The following is a 22,085-nucleotide window of genomic DNA, read 5'->3' as shown; positions in this document are numbered from 1 at the left end:
GAATGTAACAAAAATATTCTGTGTGGGAAGAACGCCAACTGATAGGGCAGATGATGGCAGTAAAGAGAACTAAAGTCTGAGAAAGTGAAAGTATTTCCATATGGAAGATTAGCAACTGTTTCAGATATGTATCCTGTGAATGTCAAGAAACTATTCTAAAATGTAGATTGCAGAAAATTTGGAAAGAGGAGGGAGCACACCCATAATCCCTTAATTCCAAAATTAGATGAACATTTTGGAATATATATTTTCAGCTGGTTCGTTTTCTATGTGTTATAAATATTCACGTAATAGTATTCTACCTTTTTCATTGAACATTGAACAATTTACGCTAATGAACATATCAGTAAAGACACTGCTGACAGATAAATTTTAACAGATATATTCTATTCCATTGCATTAAAATAATACGATTTACTTAATTATTCTCCAAATCAACCACTAATTTTCTAATTTCATTACCATTATAACACTGTAGTGACCATTTTATAAATAAATTTTAACTGAAACTCCACAATCTTAGGGATATGTGTGTATATATATGTACACATGCACATATGTAGATATACACACACATGTGTATGTATATACATGTACGTACATGTACATGTGTAAGTGAAACTATTAAAAGATTGTGAATATTTTAAAATCTATTAATTCATATTACAAAATGCTTTCCAGAGACGTTAGACTAATTTGTATCCCCAAATAAGAGAGTATTTATCTCACTATAATCTTGCTAACATTGAGTATTATCATTTTTAATAATTAGGTCTTAGTGATGATGATATGACAGAAAAATTATCTAAATCTGCTTTGTGATGTTTTAATAACTATTTGTTGAATAAGCTGTCCTTTCACCACTGATTAAATTTATCTCTTTTATTATTAAATGATTGTGTAACATAGGGTCTTTATGGACTCTTTCTTTCTGTTCTATCCATCAAATTTTCGTACCGATACCACACTTATTTACTATAATTTTATAATGTATTTTACTCTCTGATAACACGTTATTAGTCTTTTTAGCATAGTTCTAAGCTAATTTCACTTTTTAGAACACTTTTCATTTTACTTCTGCTATCGCACACTGTGTTTTACCTTAAATTATGGCTGCATAACATCTCCCAGAAGAAACGGAAAACTTGTTTAAAGTCTTTTTTACTATCTCCCTTTCCGAATCACAGTTATTTACTCACAAAAATATAGCAAAGGCCTTTCAATTGCAGGCAAAAGATTTGTTAGAACCAACGTCAAAACAGTGCATATTCTCCTCCTTTATGAATTTTCTGGAAACTTGAGAAAGCTCCTTCATCACCTCTATTTCACTTCCCTCAATCACCATCTAGTCATATCCAACAATTCCTTAAGCAAGAACATAAGAACTGACAATTGCTTCTGAGGGTAATTTGTTCAGCACACTGACCTATGTATATCCTACCCACTAATAAGCACGATTGAAAGACAGACTAATAGATCATTATTATCATACAGGATAAATGGAGATGCAGCTAAAGAGCAATAAATTGTATTTGGTAATTGCCCACATAAGAGAAAAAATTATCATTTAAAAGAACTGTAGTTACTAATTGGTTACTAACTCTACCTGTCATCTGTGACATTTATTGTCTCTAAAAATAGTACAGAAGTTTACTGGGGACATTCACAAACCAAATAAGTGGCCTTTTATTTGTTTAAGAAATTAATTTGATCAAAGAAGTAGTTCCTAAATCAAAGTATGCTTTGGAAACAGCTAAGGATTTAAAATGTAGATTCCTTCATACCACAGAGAAAGCTTGACTTCATAAGGCCAGGGTTGGAACCAGGAATCTGTGTTTTGTTTTTTGATTTTGTTTTTTTTTTTAATTCCCTAGATGACTCTAGTATAGCTGTTTGGAAACTACTAAGCTAGAACACGTTATTAATGAAGCTGAGATCATTGCAATACATTCATTCTATTTTATGTATTTTTTTTATTGCATTTCAGGTTTTGGGGTACATGTGAAGAACATGCAAGATTGTTGCATAGGTACACACATGGCAGTGTCATTTGCTGCCTTTTTCCCCATCACCTATATCTGGCATTTCTCCCCATGCTATCTCTCCGCAACTCCCCGCCCCCCACTGTCCATCCCCTATTTCCCCCAACAGACCCCAGTGTGTGATGCTCCCCTCCCTGTGTCCATGTGTTCTCATTGTTCAACACCCGCCTGTGAGTGAGAACATGCAGTGTTTGGTTTTCTGGTCTTGTGTCAGTTTGCTGACAATGATGGTTTCCAGGTTCATCCATGTCCCTACAAAGGACACGAACTCATCGTTTTTGATGGCTGCAAAGTATTCCATGGTGTATATGTGCCACATTTTCCCTGTCCAGTCTATCATCAATGGGCATTTGGGTTGGTTCCAGGTCTTTGCTATTGTAAACAGTACTGCAATGAACATTCGTGTGCATGTGTCCTTGTAGCAGAACAATTTATAATCCTTTGGGTATATACCCAGTAATGGGATTGCTGGGTCAAATGGAATTTCTAGTTCTAGGTCCTTGAGGAATCGCCACACTGTCTTCCACAATGGTTGAACTAATTTACCCTCCCACCAACAGTGTAAAAGTGTTCCTATTTCTCCACATCCTCTCCAGCATCTGTCATCTCCCAGTTTTTTAATGATCGCCATTCTAACTGGTGTGAGACGGTATCTCAATGTAGCTTTGATTTGCATTTCTCTGATGACCAGTGGTGATGAGCATTTCATCGTATGTTTGTTGGCCTCATGTATGTCTTCTTTTGTAAAGTGTCTGTTCATATCCTTCGCCCACTTTTGAATGGGCTTGTTTATTTTTTCTTGTAAATCTGTTTTAGTTCTTTGTAGATTCTGGATATTAGCCCTTTGTCAGATGGATAGATTGCAAAAATTTTTTCCCATTCTGTTAGTTGCCAATTCACTCTAATGACTGTTTCTTTTGCTGTGCAGAAGTTGTGGAGTTTAATTAGGTCCCATTTGTCTATTTTGGCTTTTGTTGCCAATGCTTTTGGTGTTTTGGTCATGAAGTCCTTGCCTATGCCTATGTCCTGAATGGTTTTGCCTAGGTTTTCTTCTAAGGTTTTTATGGTGTTACGCCTTATGTTTAAGTCTTTAATCCATCTGGAGTTAATTTTAGTGTAAGGTTTCAGGAAGGGGTCCAGTTTCTGCTTTCTGCACATGGCTAGCCAGTTTTCCCAACACCATTTATTAAACAGGGAATCCTTTCCCCTTTGCTTGTTTTTGTCAGGTTTGTCAAACATCAGATGGTTGTAGATGTGTGGTGTTGCCTCTGAGGCCTCTGCTCTGTTCCATTGGTCTATATCTCTGTTTTGGTACCAGTACCATGCTGTTTTGATTACTGTAGCCTTGTAGTATAGTTTGAAGTCCAGTAGCATGATGCCTCCCCCTTTGTTCTTTTTGCCTGGAATTGACTTGGCTATGCGGGCTCTCTTTTAGTTCCATATGAAGTTTATTTTTGAGAAAGGATCTGGCTGTGTCATCCAGACTGGAGTGCAGTCTCACTACAACCTCAAACTTCTGTGCTCAAACAATCCTCTCATCTCAGCCTCCTGAGTGGCTGGGACTACAGATATGCACCACCATGCCCACCTAATTTTTGCATTATTTGTAGAGAAGGAGTTTTGCCATGTTTCCCAAGCTGGTTCACTCTATTTTTCTCTTTTCAGGACATAAATATTCTACAGGATGCTATTCAAAACCATTAGTAAAATAATTTTGAATAGGGGCCCCAGAGGAGTTGATTCCCAGGTAACTTGACATTCTCATAGAAGTGATGAGAAAAATATGCAAGGGGCATCCATGCTGGAATCATTTATCTTTCAAATTTTCATAGGCTATATTTTAACTCTTGGATCAGAAGAGCATGCCTGGGGCTGGTCTTCATGTAGACCAAGGAGGGAATTCCGGATTGAATTGAAGGGTACCAGGTAGGTACCATCCCTTCCCATCCACTCCCACTCCACCAGCCTTTTTGGCAAATTCTCTCCCCTATTGCCAGTATAACAGAGATCTTATATTTAAAACTTGATTCCTTCCAGCTACTCCCTAATTATTCTGTTCATTCTATATCACAACTGAACATGCATAATTACTAGACAGGATGCTAATCTCTGGCAAGAGGCCCACAAGCAACTCAATCCCAATCCTCGGGGAGTTGAAATCCAGAGTGGGATGCAGCCCTATTCATCTATCACACAACAATGATACATGCACTGGGAGAAGAGGGCTCTGAACCCACATGAGAAGGTAAAATGAGTGAGAACCTGCAGGCACACCATATTAATTGTGCTCTGCTTTATTGCACTTCTTTGTATTGCACTTCACAGATACTGCATTTCTTTACGTATTAAAGGTTTGTAAAGAGCCCGGCACGGTGGTTCATGCCTGTAATCCCAGCACTTTGGGAGACCAAAGCAGGTGGGTCACCTGAGGTTGGGTGTTCGAGACCAGCCTGAATAACATGGAGAAACCCTGTTTCTACTAAAAATACAAAAAGTTAGCCAAGTGTATGGAGCACACCTGTAATCCCAGCTACTTGGGAATCACTTAAACCCAGGAGGTGGAGGTTGCAGTGAGCTGAGATCGTGCCATTGCACTCCAGCCTGGGCAGTAAGAGCAAAACTCTGTCTCAAAAAAGCAAAACAGGAAAAAAAATAAATAAATAAATAAAGGTTTGTGGCAATGCTGTGTTGAGTGGGCCTGTTGGCACCATTTTTCCAACAACATGTGCTGACTTCATGTCTGTGTGTCATATTTTGGCAATTCTTATAATATTCCAAACTTACACATTATTATTATATCTGCTATAGTGATCTGTGATCAGTGATCTCTGATGTTTCTGTTTTAATTGTTTGGGCCAGCATGGACCACACCCATGTAAGATGGTGAACTCAACTGATCAAATGCCTGGTGCGTTCTGACTGATCCGCCAACCGACTTCCCCCTCTTTCCTCCTTTCCTCAGGCTTCTCTATTACAAATTAGACCAATTAATAACCTACAATGGCCTCTAAGCATTCAAGTAAAAGAGTCACATCTCTCATTTTATTTATTTATTTATTTATTTATTTATTTATTTATTTTTTTGGAGACAGAGTCTCACTCTGTTACCCAGGCAGGAATGTAGTTGTGCAATCTCAGCTCACTGCAACCTCCACCTTCCAGGTTCAACCAATCCTCTTGCCTCAGCTTCCCAAGTAGCTGGGATTTCAGGTGCATGCTACCACACCTGGCTAATTTTTGTGTTTTTAGTAGAGACAGGGTTTTGCCATGTTGGCTAAGTAGGCCTCAAGCTCCTGACCTCAGGTGATCCACCTGCCTCAGCCTTCCAAATTGCTGAGATAACAGGCATGAGCCACTGTGCCTAGCCTAATGTTTTTATGCCCACTAACACAACATGCATTCTGCAGCCCATAGACCAAGAAGTACTTTTTACTTGCAAGTCTTATTATTTAAGAAATTCACTTCATAAGGTTGTAGCTGTCATGATGATTCCTCCGATGGACTTGGACAAAGTAAATTAAAACCAAAGGATTTGCCATTCTTTTTTTTTTTCCAAAGCAGCAAAAGTTTATTACATACAGTATTACACTCTCAAAGGGGAGAGTGAACAGTGAACAGACCTCTGCGAAATGAGATCAGCCCCAGTCTGGTGTAGCTTGGGTCTTTTTATATGTTTTTTTCTCTTCTCTTCCCTAGCTGCCTAATCTCTAGCCAGTGTCTGCCTTTTGATTGATAAATGGGTTGCTTCATTACTTTGGGCCTTGTGCACTTGTGCATTGCCTCTATGCTGTAATTTAAATACATGCATGATATATAGTCCATACGCATGAACCTTAAATAGCTAATTACCATAGGGGGTCATTTTCAGAATACCTTTTCTCTCTAATGCACATGCCCATCTCTGTGGAGCTGCCCCTGACACGTTTGGTCTGGATCTAGCTGGCTATGGGAGTTCCTTACTTCTTTTTTTTTATCTTCAACTTTTATGTTAAGTTCAGGGGTAATGAGCAGGATGTACAGATTTGTTATATAGGTAAACATGTGCCATGGTGGTTTGCTACACAGATCATTCCTTCACCTAGGTATTAAGCCCAGCATCCATTAGCTATTCTTCCTGATGCTCTCCCTCCCCAACCCCGTTGGGCCCCAGTGTGTGTTGTACCCCACCATGTGTTCTCATCATTCAGCTCCCATTTATTAGTTAGAACATGCAGTATTTGGTTTTCTGTTTCTATGTCAGTTTGCTAAGGATAATGGCTTCCAACTCCATCCATGTCCCTGCAAACAGCATGACCTTGTTCTTTTTTAGGGCTGTGTAGTATTTCCTGGGGATTCACCATTCTCGATGCCATTAAGAACATTCAGGTTTTATGGGAGGAGGTCAAAATGTGAACATTAGCAGGAGTTTGGAAGAATCTGGTTCCAACCCTCACGGATGACTTTGAGAGGCTCAAGACTCCAATGGAGGAAGTAATTGTAGATGTGATGACCATAGCAAAAGAAATAGAATTATAAGTGGAGCTTGAAGATCAGACTGAACTGTTGCAATCTCATGGTAAAACTTGCTCATGCCTGTAATCCCAGGACTTTGGGAGGCCAAGGTGGGCAGATCACCTGAGGTCAAGAGTTCGAGACCAGCCTGGCCAACATGGTGAAACCCCGTCTCTATTAAAAATACAAAAACAAAAAAATTAGCTGAGTGTGGTGGCAGGCACCTTTAATTCCAGCTACTCAGGAGGCTGAGGCAGGAGAATCACTTGAGCCCAGGAGGCAGAGGCTGCAGTAAGCTGAGATCATGCCACTGCACTCCAGCCTGGGCGACAGAGTGAGATTCTGTCTCAAATAAAAAAAAAAAAAAAAAAAAAAAAAAAAAAAAAAAAAAAACTTAAACAGATGAGGAGTTGCTCCTTATGGATGAGCAAAGAAAGTGGTTTCTTGAGATGGAATCTACTCCTGGTGAAGATGCTATAAACATTGGTGAAATGACAACAAGGAATTTTGAATATTACATAAACTTAGTTGATAAAGCAGGTTTAGGGTTTAAGAGGACTGACTTCAATTTTGAAATAAGTTACACTGAGGGTAAAATGCTATCAAACAGCATCACATGTTACAGAGAAATGTTTCAAGAAAGAAAAAGTCATTTGATGTAGCAAACTGAATTGCTGTATTTATTTTTTTGAAACAGAGTCTCACTCTGTTGCCCAGACTGGAGTACAGTGGCACAATCTTGGCTCAATGCAATCTCCGCCACCTGGATTGAAGCGATTCTCTTGCCACAGCCTCCTGAGTAACTGCGATTACAGGCGCGTGCCACCACGCCCTGCTAATTTTTGTGTTTTTATTAGAGACGGGGTTTCACCATGTTGATCAGGCTGATCTCGAACTCCTGGCCTTGTGATCCACCCACCTCAGCCTCCTAAAGTTCTGGGATTATAGGTGTGAGCCGCCACATCCTGACTTGCAGTACTATTTTCATAAATTGTCACAGTTACCCCAACCTTCAGCCACCACAACGCTGATTATTCAGCAGCCATCAACATCAAGGCAAGACCTTCTGCCAGAACTCACTGAAGGCTCAGATGGTCAGTAGCATTTTTTAGCAATAAAGTATTTTAAAATTAAAGGATATATATAAATATTTTTAGACATAATGCTATTTCCCACTTAATCTACTACAGTAGTATGTAAACATAACTTTTATTTGCACTGGGAAACCAAAAATTCTTGTGACCCACTTTATTGCAATATTGACTTTCCTGCAGTGTTCTGAAACTGAACTGGAGGTATCTCCAAGGTATGCCTCTAGCAGCCCTGCCGTTAAAACTTTTCAAAATTCTGGCCACATTGTCTGGAAGTCAATAAGGTTGTCACTGCACACGAAAACAATACAATTTGCTTGACACTGCTGTCATTGTTACTGCAGTTCGAGCGTCCAGGGGAGAGTAGGCCAAAATCTCAGCTGTTGTCTCTTTTTGGTTCCCATTTTCCAAGGCTGCCTGGCTACAACCTCCAGGCCAAAGCCCTGTGACCAGGCAAATGGCCAGAGGATGTTGGGATAGGCCAATTATGTTTTTATGAAGGCACCACACTGCATGAATTTAAGAGCTAGACTTGAAGAAGGGAGTAGGAGCGAGAGGGGCTGGAGCAGGAAGAAGTCTGTGAGATGATGAGGGTGGTGTCAATAGAGACCGTCACATTGCAGCAGGTCACCAGGGTGGTAGTGTGACAGGAAGAGTGAGATCATCAAGTCTTCTCAGGCACAACTGAATGTTTCAAAGGAAGAGATGTCTGACTGGTGACAGCCTGCCCTGAACTGTTCTGGATCCTTCTCTGTTAGCCATTTTCTAGGTTTCTGGTCTCCAAAAGATTTGCAAAGCTGGACTGTAATTGATTCCATTGTCTTCTCCAGAAATGTAACCAGTATATCACTTTGCTGTAATATAATAGGAATATCACTGTCCCAGACCATACTGTATTTTTCTTGGGCATCCTTATCTGCATAAACATTCTGAACTGCCTTTTTATCTGACCCAGATGGCCTATAATAATTTCCTATTAGTCTTATGTTCCTTTTATCTTTTATATCCATCCAAACATATTTTGTCCCACTGCCAACTTATTTATTATGTGACATTCTTTCTCCCTTCAGACACAATATCCGCCTTGACCCATATTGGCATAATTCCTCCTAGCCTGTTGTGTCTAGCTCTTGCATAAACTTTCCATATCCAAATTATTCCAAGTCTGTTTCTGGTTTTAGCCCCTCCTTAGTAATCCTTGTTACATAATGTGTCTATTATATCTCTTGGTTTTGTTTTCTTTTAGTTCACTACTTACCATGCATATGAAAGTCATTTGTAAGGGGAGCTGTTTAGCATTTGCTTTTATTTTTTCTTTGGTTTCTTTTAGGGTTCTGCCTCCATCCCTGGAGTTCTTTTAATCTCTAACCCTCCTCCCTCTCCCAAGCCTCCTTTATTTCCCCATAACATGCTAGTTTACACCTTCTTCTCAGATGTACGCAATTTTTGCCAGTATGGCTTTGTGCACTGCTGTGTGGTTTTGCAGAAAGGGTTGGTTGTCCTGCAGTAAGTTTCCAGCTCCCACCATTCATTTGTTCAGCAGGAGCGCCATTCAAAACCAGTTATTCCAATCACTATCCTGAGCCTGGAGCCTGAAGGAAGTTTGATAGAGACTTTCAAAAGTGCAGCAAACTCATTTTATGTTTTCATGAGACTTCAGCTGTCTACAGAAAGTCCAGATCAGTTAGTTGAAATGAATGTTGTTTTAATCAACTGCCTATTTTGTCTGTAAGATGTCAAAGAGTTTGAAGTATATTTTTTCTCATTAAATTCTTAACCCTCTTTCTCCCCTCCCTCACTCAGTGGTCCTTTTGTTCTTGTATGTGCATGCCGGTGTATGTGAGAGTTTACATCCCTCCTATCTACTTCATTCATATTTCTGGAAAAGCTCTCAAATAGGACGTCACAGATAAACCTGCACTTCCCATGTCCTTTAATACAGACAGCAGTGGGGAGGGGTCATAGTAGAAGGAGGTTGGATAAAGCAGTTGGCATGACTGAAAGTCTATAGGCAACTCTTAACAATTTTCCAGAAATGCAAATTTCCTTAGGGAGCAGCTGTAACCTCAGTCGTCTTTGTTAATCAGCCTCCCTGGGGCTCAGTTGAAAATAGAGACAACATTAATAATATCTACTCAATGGGACTTGTATAAAGATTACTAAAATACTCTCTAGGAAGAAAAATTATATTAATGATGGTCTAAATAACAACAAGACGTGACTGTGAAAGTCACCTGTGTATCATTGCATAAATTTTTGTGCCAGGGAACTAGTGAGTAATTCAATAACCTTAAGAAGAAAGTAAATTTTTCCTATGGGAGGAATTTAGTGCCTAGGAGAATCCAGATGAACATAATTAGCAAAAATCATTGTTTAAATACCTGAAGGCAAAGTTACCCATGCTAAGATCCCATCCTGACAGCAGTACGGTTCCAAGTTCAGAGAGGACAGAAACCAGGAGAAAAGACTCTGGTTTGAATATTCCATTGTTTAGACTCATTTTTGTTCAGGTCAACAAAATTTCTGAAACTATTCTTGTTATTAAAATCATTGAGCCAACTGCATTTTCACTGCATTCAGAACATGACATTTTAAGGAAGAGGAATCTTCAAGTTTATGTTATTTGGATTATGAACACATATTTGGGAGTCATGCTGCTTGCATGAAAATAACAGCAGAAATATTTGCTGGCTGCATGATTTTAGGCAAGTTACTTAACCTCCCTGAGTCTCTATTTTCTCAGATGTAAAATAGGGAAAATAATAGTACCTATGTAATAAGGCAGCTTGAGGGTTCTCATGATGCTTGGCACGTAGGAAGCACTCCGTAAAAACTTTTTGTTATCAATTTATTTGAAAATTTCTATTGTTTTTCTAAATTTTTAATTTGTAATTTTTGTGGGTGCATAGTAAGTGTATATATTTGTGGGACACATGAGATATTTTGATACAGGCATGCAGTGCATAATAATCACATCACGGAAAATGGGATATCCATCCCCTTAAGCATTTATCCATTGTGTTACAAATAATCCAACTATGTGATTTTATTTTTAAATATATAATTGAATTATTATGACTATAGTCACCCTGTTGTGCTACCAAATACGAGGTCTTATTCATTCTTTCTATTTGTTTGTACCCATTAACCATCCCTACTTCCCCCTTACCTCCCGTTACCATTATTTTAGAAAGCTGAAGTCCAAAGAAAATTTCATTTACCCAAAGTCTCACAAATATACTCTGCAAAGAACAAAGTCAATGTTCATCCATTTAATGTCAACTATCGTGGCTTTTTCCACCACACTGCTATGTCCTCAATATTTGCTCTTTGTGTTCACCTTCTTCTAATTTTGTCACATCTAGTAGTCTTTTATCACTATGTAAATTATTCATGGAAGAGAGAATAGTTATTATTTCAAGAAGATCTTTTAACCATGGGTAAAGGCCATTGCCTTGGGTAAACAAGTTTGCCATATTCACAGGTGATTGTCATGTGTTCTCTTAGCTGCTAGTCACCATTGCTCTCTCACCTTTCAGATAGTAAGTAGCTCATTGAGGCAGAGTCCATGTCTTCTTTATATGTGCAGACCCCTGAGCCTCACCAACTTCTAGTCATCATCTATGTCTTAAAAATATGCTAGAAACTCAGTAGTAGTAATAGCAATCATATATAACACAAACTGCCTGGCATTTTTTAAAAATTATACTTTAAGTTCTGGGATACATGTGTAGAACGTGCAGGTTTGTTACATAGGCATATATGTCCCATGGTGGTTTGCTGCACCAATAAACCATCATCTACATTAGGTATTTCTCCTAATGCTATCCCTCCCCTAGCCTCCCATCACCCAATAGACCCCAATGTGTGATGTTCCCCTTCCTGTGTCCATGTGTTCTCATTGTTCAACTCTCGCTTATGAGAGAGAACATGCAGTGTTTAGTTTTCTGTTTCTGTGTTAGTTTGCTGAGAACAATGGTTTCCACCTTCATCCATGTCCCTGCAAAGGACATGAACTAATCCTTTTTTACAGCAGCATAGTATTCCATGGTGTGTATATGCCACATTTTCTTTATCCAGTCTATCATTGATGAACATTTGGGTTGGTTCCAAGTCTTTGCTATTGTGAACAGTGCTGCTATAGACATGCATGTGCATGTGTCTTTATACTAGAATGATTTATAATCCTTTGGATATATACCGAGTAATGGGATTGCTGGGTCAAATAGTATTTCTAGTTCTAGATCCTTGAGGAATCACCACACTGTCTTCCACAATGGTTGAACTAATTTATACTTCCACCAACAGTGTGAAAACATTCCTATTTCTCCACATCCTCTCCAGCATCTGTTGTGTCCCGACTTTTTAATGATCACCATTCTAACTGGTGTGAGATGGTATCTCACTGTCATTTTGTTTTGCATTTCTCTAATGACAAGTGATGATGAGCTTTTTTTCATATGTTTATTGGCCACATAAATGTCTTCTTCAGAGAATTCTCTATTCATATCCTTTGCCCACTTTTCAATGGGGTTTTTGGGGTTTTTTTGTAAATTTGTTTAAGTTCTTTGTAGATTCTGGATATTAGCCTTTTGTCAGATGGATAGATTGCAAAAATTTTCTCCCATTCTGTAGGTTGCCTGTTTACCCTGACGATTGTTTCTTTTGCTGTGCAGAAGCTCTTTAGTTTAATTAGATCCCATTTGTCTATTTTGGCTGTTGTTGCCATTTCTTTTGGTGTTTTAGTCATGGAGTCCTTGCCAATGCATACCTTCTGAATGGTATTGCCTAGGTTTTCTTCTAGGGTTTTTATGTTTTTAGGTCTTATGTTTAAGTCTTTAATCCATCTCGAGTTAATTTTTGTATAATGTGTAAGGAAGGGGTCCAGTTTCAGTTTTCTGCATATTGCTAGCCAGTTTTCCCAACAGCATTTATTAAACAAGCAATGGGGAATCCTTTTCCCATTATCAAAGATCAGATGGTTGTGGATGTGTGGTGTTATTTCTAAGGCCTCTGTTCTGTTCCATTGGTCTATGTCTCTGCTTTGGTACCAGTACCATGCTGTTTGGATATTGTAGCCTTGTAGTGTAGTTTGAAGTCAAGTAGCATGATGCCTCTAGCTTTGTTCTTTTTGCTTAGGAATGCCTTGGTTATACAGGCTCCATATGAAATTTAAAGTAGTTTTTTTTCTAAGTCTGTGAAGAAAGTGAATGGTAGCTTGATGGGGACAGCATTGAATCTATAAATTACTTTGGGCAGTATGGCCATTTTCACAATATTTATTCTTCCTATCCATTAGGATGGAATGTTTTTCATTTGTTTGTGTCCTCTCTTATTTCCTGAGCAATGGTTTGTAGTTCTCCTTCAAGGGGTCCTTCACATCCCTTGTAAGTTGTATTCCTATGTATTTTATTCTCTCTGTAGAAATTGTGAATGAGAATTCACTCATGAGTTTTCTGTCTGTTACAAACTGCCCAGAATTTTTATTATACGTATTAACTCTTTTATTTCTCACTACCATACATTTGTAATTGAGGATACCAAGGCTCAAAAGAGGTTCAATAACTTGTCCAAGGTCACACTACTCATAAATGACTACCAGGAACACAAGCTTAGGGTGACTGACACCAAATATTCATTAGCATAAGAAAAGATAGTGCAGGCAATTCACACACTGACTACCTATTCAGACAGTTTAATCTGATTAAAATTTCACTTCTAGTAGAACACACACACACACACACACACACACATTTTATGACAGAGCAAACTTCACATGGCTCAATAAATCTCAAGCATAGGCAAGCCTATTTGCTGACACAGAATTAACTATTTCTTTACCAGCACCATTTATTCATTTCTTTTGTGGGTTCTGGCTGATTTTGAAGCAAAAGAAATCAGTTCAACTTCAGCCTGAACTGAATAGTGTGTGTTTAATTCAATCCATAGCACTATTTAATTATGGAAGAATCAAAGCTATCTTTTATGTGACATTTTTTCTCTCTTCAAACATGCTGTCTGTTTTGATCCATCTTGGATTCATGTTGGGGTTAGTTTTTGAAACTGTCAAAAACACTTTTAACAAGTTTGTTATAAACCACTACTCCAAGAGAATCAGCTGAGTAAATTAATGTTTCAACACAAGAAAATATTCTGAGATAATTTTAGCATTTGAAAACGAGACCTGGAAAGCTATGACAAAAGATTGAGGGAAATAAAACATAATTAATTCATTGCAAATTTATTTACATCTGAAATAATTAATAATATGTATATTTTGTGAATCATCATTACCTTTTTCACCAGCCATACTTTATGACTTTGAGCAACTATATAAAAGATTTCTCAAAATCTTGAAGTCTATTTAAACATTGAGGCTAAGGGTTTATGTGTTAGATGAGTAATGAGATCTCTAGAAAACTTGATAACAAAAAATCTTTATCATTATACATTAAATATCAAGAAAATCAATAGAAAATCTTTGTTACTTGTGATTAAAAAACATACGTGTGATTAAAAAACATTAATTTTCATGTTACTGTAGAGCTCTGCCTCAACCTGACCGCCACCATGTGAGTTATTTTGTTTCAAAACCTGTATATTAAACATCCTAGAATCTTCAACTTTCTTACTTGCACAGAAAAGGCAATTTATAGCACAGTACCTTTATAAACAAAGACATTTTATAGAAACAATTTGCTACAGAATTCTCTCTCAAAGCTGACTTGAGTCTTAAAGAGAATTCTTCATTGTAGACTCTTGATTCTACAAGTATATAAAAAAATCAGGCTAGTATCACTCTTGAAGAGAGACCTTCTATTTCTAATTTCATATTTTCCTTCCCAAAGAGAGGGTTTATATTATTCTATTTTCACTATTTTGTCATGAGTTTAGGACATTAATGGGTTGGGGAAGGCCACCAGGATTTTATTTGTTAGGGATTGTGCTGTTTTTTGGAGAATTGTTCCAAAGGACACTGGAATGGGTTACATCTCTAGCAGGGTGAAGGAGACCCTACTAAAGAAGAATTAATAGGATCCCAGAACAGAAGAGAGCTTAGGTCCCTCAGAATGGCAATAGTCAATACCTACCAAAAGCCAGTACTCCCGGATTCCTGAGTCTTTGGACCTTAGCAAAGTGGATAGAAAGCAAAGCCTGGTCCTCATACTATGGGCTGAGAGGAATGAAAGAAACTGGCACCAAAGAAGATGGGAAGAGTGACAAAGTATAAATAGAAAGAAAGAGCATGCTAAGTATGTAAATATATGGCATCATCAAAAAAAATGAAAGAAAGAGAGAATAAAAGACTATATAATGCAAAAGAGAAAAATATATATGTAGCATTCCTGAGAAAATATAGCAAACAATGTGAATAAGCATCCCATAGTGCTTTATGTCAGCAAAGCATTTAGTAAGACTATGAGTTTAACAAAAGAAGAGTTCAGCTACATTATGATACACAATAAAAACGAAGAAAATGCAAAGCTAAGTAGACAGATTAAGAAACCAAATCATACCCTTAGAAACCCAACAAGAGAAAGACTAAAAGAAAATTAATATGATATTAAAACACTTTACACAGTCAACATGAATGCAAAAGAACAAGGCAAAGAGATTAAGGTAACTAGAAGAAAATGATAGATATAAAAGATCATGAAGATCTGACGTGAGCATAATTGAACCTATCAAATAAAACATTAAAAAGAGACAGGGATATAATGCAATTCATGCTTCCTGAAATAAAGGCAAAATTACATTCAGTTCTTTTGAATCCCTAAAAAAGCTGATACAGAACAATTTATTTAAACACACTTCCAGGTGAAATCATAAAATTCTAGAATTCCCTGTGAATTTGGACATCCCCCCAATCTCCACCATGCCCAAGTGTGGAGGGTCTACAAATGAGGAAAAAAAAATCAGGCTATTATCATTCCTAATCATCCTACTTTATTGCTAGCAACATTGAATGCTAGAAGACAATGATGGAACAATGTCTCTAATGTTCTGTGGGAAAGAAAAAATATTATAATCAGCCAAATGATTCAAGGATAAGGACAACATAGAAGTACTTCCATGTTTTAAAGCTCGGAAGTACTTAAGGGATACAGCACATTACCCAAAAATCCACCAAACTCCAGGAGCCACAATAAAAGAAGCACCTATGATCATTCTGATCATTTAAATGAAAAATTATATTTAAACAATGAGAAGGGGTATGACCACAAAACAAGTAAATTTGTAAACTCTGACTAGGTTAAAATAAATCTACAGATGGGGAGTAAGGGTAAGAAGAATTATTAAGAGAGCTGATTTCTGCATCTTTTTCTTAGCAAGTAGTCAATCCATCTTGGCTAAAACTGACATGTATGTAAGAAAATAAATGACTCTCCCCTCTTAAAGGTTATTGCTTTCTAGCTATCTAACCATCTTAGCTAAAACTGACATGTACATAAGAAAATAAATGAGTCTCCCCTCTTAAAGGTTATTGCTTTCTAGCTATCTAACCATTTCTCCATCTGTCATTTCATCCATCCATCTTTTTACATCTATGCATATAGATATATCTTAACTAACGACATTCATCAAATGTTAACAATACTGATTTTTGGATGATGAAATTCAGGGTGATTTATGGCTTTCCTCTTTTACTCTTCTGTATTGCTTGAATTTTTAAAAAGTGATCATTAGCACTGTACTAGACTAAAATTGACCAGAATTTCTTTGCACGTCTTCTCATCAAGAAGTGGAGTCTATCTCTCTCACTTCTTGTATCTTGGCTGGGCTTGTGGCCTGATACCGACAAATAGAACTCAATAGAAACAATGTATTGAGACTTCCACGCTCACCCTCTTGAAATCCTGAAACAACTATGATGCAAGGAAGTCCCAGATAAAAGACAACATGAAGTCAAGTTCCAGCCACCCCCCACCATTCCAACCATCCTAGATGAGGCCCTAGACATTTGAGTGAGACCAACTCACCCCAGCTGAGTTGTCTATATCTGCATGAGTGAGCCCAAGCAGAACAAGTAGAATATTCTAGTCAATCACAGACTTATGAGACATAATAAATTGTTTTTAAGTTACTAAGCTTTGGAGTTGTTTCTTCCATAGCAATAGATAACTGATATACTCTATTTTATAAAAAAGAATAAATTCAGTACTCTAAAAAATCTTTTTAAAAATGCCAAAGTCTGCATAATATTCCATGGTGTATATGTGCCACATTTTCTTTATCCACTCTATCATTGATGGACATTTGGATTGATTCCATGTCTTTGCTATTATGAATAGTGCTGCAATGAACATACAAATGCATGTATTTTTGTAATAGAGTGATTTATATTTCTTTAAAATCAAGATAAAAAAATTTAAAAATAACCATCAAACACCAACTGTATACCAGACTATTTAGTAAATCTTGAGAAGAATAAAATAAAATAAAAGTGAAGAAAAATGTTTCAAAAAAAGATGCTGAGGTCTGCATTCTATACAGCAGGGAGAGTTCTCTGTAGCCTTTATTTTTTCAAGAGGTTCATGACGTCCCTGTCAATATGCGCTACAGCCTTCTTTTCCACTATTAACTACTGACATTCTCTATTACAAGCTTTGTTTATTCTCTCACCAGCCCACATCACTCCACACTGGATCTAACTCAGTTTCCCTCACAGTACCACTAACGCAAAACTTGCATGTATTGTATATATGTCAGATCTTTACTAAAGGTAAAAGAGGAGGTAGACCAAATATCTTAAATTATTTATCTATTACTGTATAATAAATGACTGCAAAACTTTGCAGCTTGAAAAAATAAAAGGTATTTGTTGTTTCATGCAGTTTCTGTGGGTCAGGCCTTTGAGAGCAATTTAAATCGGTGGTTCTGTCTTAGGTCTCTCACAAGGTTGTAGGCAAGATGCTGGCCAGGACGAAGACATCTCGAAACTTTCCTGGGACTGGAGAGGCTGCCTCTAGTTGGCTCACTGACAGGGTCATTGGTAGGCACTCTTCTTGGGGCTGCTTAAGAGGCCTCATGGTGTAGCAACTTGCTTCCCCCAGACCAAATGATCCAGGAGGCCAAGAAAGAAGCTGCAGTATCTTTTATGGTCTAGCCTTAGAAGTCCATTTTTCCTGGAATATTCTACTGATTACAAAGTCAAACATATTCAGTGCAAGAGGGGACTGCACAAGGGCATAAATATCAGGAACTGGAGATCACTGGAGACTCTGTCACAGGCTGCTGAGGAAGAAAGTGATTCACACCATTAGGAATCAATGTCTAGGGTCTTTGTTTCATTAGTACACAAAACTACAAAAAATATCAATAAAATTCCCCAAACAGAGTCACCACAGAGAGTTGTATAGTCTGTTGGCCATATCAGAGACCTCAGTAGAAGAATGAGCCCTGTACCTTAATGCAGGGCTATGTCTATTCAAAAAACAGGTGTCTTTTTCTGGACGTCACATAATTTCACTTGAAAGTTTGAACATACCTTTGGTACTAAAGAAAACATAGAACTTAAACATTCATAATGACATAAAATTATGCCAATTGTAACTCCAAAACAATGTGAGACTTTTGATAAATCATTGGAAAGCTATTAATCGGAGTTTATTTCTAGTAATTGCTTCAAATCGGCAACTTACTGATCTTGTTTTGCAAAATTTGACCTCTTCCAAATTTAACAGCTCATCACAATGTCTAAATTACCCGTCCCCTGTTAGTTCAGAGTTTGTATTACTCTGGAATTTTCCAGTGCTTTGAGATTTTTTTTTTTCTTAGACTCCCTGGCATATATTTCTATGATATCCTATTCTAGGAATCAATCAAAGATAAACTCACAGAAAAAAATTCTGGAGTATTTTACAGTCAGATATCCAAGTGGAAAAAAAATTGAAATGTGAATTCACGTATACCAATAGCCTTCTAGATTGTTGCATCAATATTCTTGGTATTCTTGGCTACCAAACATAAGGTATTTGCAATATGTAATGGTCTAAGCCAACCAAATCAGCTTCTCAAATCTTTCTAGGACTATTCAATATCTGCTGTGTTTTTGTTTTATCTAAGAGATCTATTGCTGGCCAAGTGTGGTGGCTCATGTCTGTAACCCCAGGACTTTGGAAGGCCGAGGTGGGTGGATTGCTTGAGTCCGGGAGTTTGAGACCAGCCTGGATGACATGGCGAAATTCCATCTCTACATTAAAAAGAAGAAAGAAAGAAGGAGGAGAGAAAGAGAGAGAGAAAGAAAGGAAGGAAAGAAGGAAAGAAGGAAGGAAGGCAGGCAGAAAGGAAGGCAGAAAGGAAGGAAGGAAGGAAGGAAGGAAGGAAGGAAGGAAGGAAGGAAGGAAGGAAAGAAGGAAGGAAGGAAGGAATGAATGAATTAGCCAAGTGTGATGGTACGTGCCTATAGTGCCAGCTGCTTGGGAGGCTGAGGTGAGAGGATTGCTTGAGCTCAGAAGGTAGAGGCTGCAGTGAGCAAAGATCACACCACTGCACTCCAACCTGGGTGACCTCTGACTCATAAATAAATAAATAAATAAATAAAAGAACTATTGCTGAGTCATTTAACTAACTGGCTTAATGAAAGAAGAACTGTGTGGAGTTAGAGCCACTCCCATGAAGACACTCTCAGAGTGTCAAGTGATAGTTGTCTTTTGAGTCTGCTTGATTCTAAAATAAGCTTACATTTCTATTTCTCATGATCAATGCTTCCTTTCTTTATGGCACTAGAGCTGTGCTTATCTGCAAGAATGCTAAATATGAATGTCACAGGCTGTAAACCTCCTTTATTTTTCATAACTAAATGTAATTTGTGATTGTAAGTTAAATTATTGATTCCTCAAATTCTCTTCTGCTTAATCCTTCCCCTTTCTACCTGTTGGGGAAGCCTTCTATTTCTCTGATTGTTCGATTACGGTAATGCATCTGGCCCAGAGTCATCCTCTATCTCCTGCTGGTATCTGATGAGCTGCACCTCTTCCCATCATGTTTTAGTCCTTGGCCTCTAGGTCCACCAGCCTGTTAAGATTACCTTCATCCCACCACAGCTTCCAGCTGACAAGTCCTCCTTACCTAATCATGAAGCTTCTTTGCATCTATAGGTCTCTCTAAGCCAGAGCCACACCCCTTCCACAAGTACAGGGCTGTCTTCCTGTTTCATTGTGTGCTTTAGATGTTAATGTAACTGTGCTCAGACCCATCTGGAGAGTTCCTTCACTTGGACTTTTGCTGCTCTAAGGCCTAGCACCATGCTTCATATAGGTTTGTCTAAAAGGCTTGATTCCTACAAATCACATGCTGGGTGAAGCTCTCTTTCACTGTATTTCCCCCCTGCATATTTATTTTATCTTAAAGATAGCCTTGGCCTCCCAAAGTGCTGAGATTACAGGTGTGAGCCACCACACCCGGCCAAATTTTAGCCTTGTTTAAAGAACTATTAGAGGTTCTTTTCAACTTCTTTATTTGTCATATTAAATTTATGTGCTAACTTTTACAGAATTTGTCTTTGGATTTTCAAAGCCAGGCTTTGAGAATGTGGAAAAATATTTTTACTTTCAAGAATTCCAGGTCCTACAAATCAAAAGCTCTTTGCTTTTCAAGACTATTGTTTCTGTTTAGATTTTAAATGTACTAGTATCCTTGGGCTTCCATAACAAAATACCACAAATTGGGTGACCTAAACAACAGAAATTTATTTTCTCAGAATTCCAGAAGCCAGAAGTCCAAGATCAAGGTGCTAATGGGGCTGGTTGCTTCTGGGACCTGACTCTTTGGCTTGCAAATGGCCAATTTCTCACTCTGTCCTCACATAGTCTCCCCTCAGTCTGGGTGTTGTCTATGCCCTAATCTCCTCTTCTTACAAAGAAATCAGTCATATTAGATAGGGATGCACCCATATGACCACGCTTTACCTTAATTACCTCTTTAAAAGTCCTAACTCCAAATACAGTTGCATTCCGAGGTACTGGGCAATACAAGTTCAACATATGTGGAGGGTTACAATACAGACCATAATATAAATTATTTAGATATTTGGTTGACTTATAAACTTTCTTTAGGCTCTTTTGTGTCTTCTTTCTCTGTGGCAAATGAATATAGGTTGTGGTGATTGACTCAGTGGATGGAGGGAGGGTCTCAGCAATCTACACTGTTTTCTTTTCTTTTTTTTTTTTTTGTTTTGTTTTTGAGATGGAGTCTGACTGTCTCCAGGCTGGAGTGCAGTGGCTTGATCTCAGCTCACTGCAACTTCCACCTTCCGGTTCGAGTGATCCTCCTGCCTCAGACTCCTGAGTAGCTGGAATTACAGGCACATGCCACCACGCCTGGCTAATTTTTGTATTTTTAGTAGAGATGGGGCTTCGTGATGTTGGCCAGGCTAATCTGGAACTCCTGACCTCAGATGATCTGCCCACCTCAGCCTCCCAAAGTGCTGGGGTTACAGGTGTGAGCCACTGCACCCACCCACTATTTTCATAGATTACAAGGCCCTTCACACTCTGGCTTCATTTACTCCTCCTACCTCTTCTCTCAATTCTCCCTACATTTCTCTTTCTCTCTTCCATATAAGATTACCTTCAGATTCTTGAAATCCCCACTGCGTCTCTTATTTCTGGACCTTCAGAGATATTGCTCCTTCATCTTAAATGCTTTTCCTCTTTCTGTTTCCCCTTACCTTGCTAATTCCTATAAATCACTCATGTCTCACGGTCAGCTTTTCTTGGTACCTAAAACTAGGTTGTGCTTCCCTATTTGTTAACCTTCCCATAGCACATAACCATATTTACCATTGTATAGAAAGTGGTCTTTACACTTTTCACTAGTTATGTGCTATCTGTGTGTTCTGCTAAACTGTAAGCTCCATGGTGGCAAGGACAGTGTCTGTGTTGGTCACTGCTATAGCCAGGATCTGCTGCAATGTCATATTATGTTCAGTGTCTGCCACAAAGTAGATGCCCAATAGATATTTGGTCTTTGTTTTTGTTTTCCATCCTTATTGAGGTATAATTGGCAAATAGAGACTCTATATATGAGATTTGAACATTGATGTTTTGGTATACATCTACATCATGAAACAATTACCACAGTCAGGTTAACTAACATATCCATCATCTCACATAGTTACCTGTTTTCGTGTGTGGTGAGAACACTTGAGATCTACTCTCTCAACAAATATCAAGTATACATTATTGCTAACTATAATCACTATGGCTATATATTAGTCTCCAGAACGTATTCATGTTATAATTGAAAGTTTGTACCCTTTGATTAACATCTCCCCTTTTTCTCCATCCTGTGGTAACCACCATTCTACTCTCTTACTAAATATTCAATAATTTTTTAGATTCCAAATCTGACAAGTATATGTTGAATGAATGGAAACCAACTCTGTGACATTGGTGGCTTAGTGAACAAACAATTCTTCATACACAAGAATAATATGTGGAATTACACCCATTTTTTA

This window comes from Sapajus apella, unplaced genomic scaffold (genome assembly GCF_009761245.1).
Source record: "Sapajus apella isolate SASKATOON/1434 unplaced genomic scaffold, GSC_monkey_1.0 scaffold36, whole genome shotgun sequence".
In the NCBI taxonomy this organism is placed as follows: Eukaryota; Metazoa; Chordata; class Mammalia; order Primates; family Cebidae; genus Sapajus; species Sapajus apella.
This window is presented reverse-complemented; position numbering follows the sequence as displayed.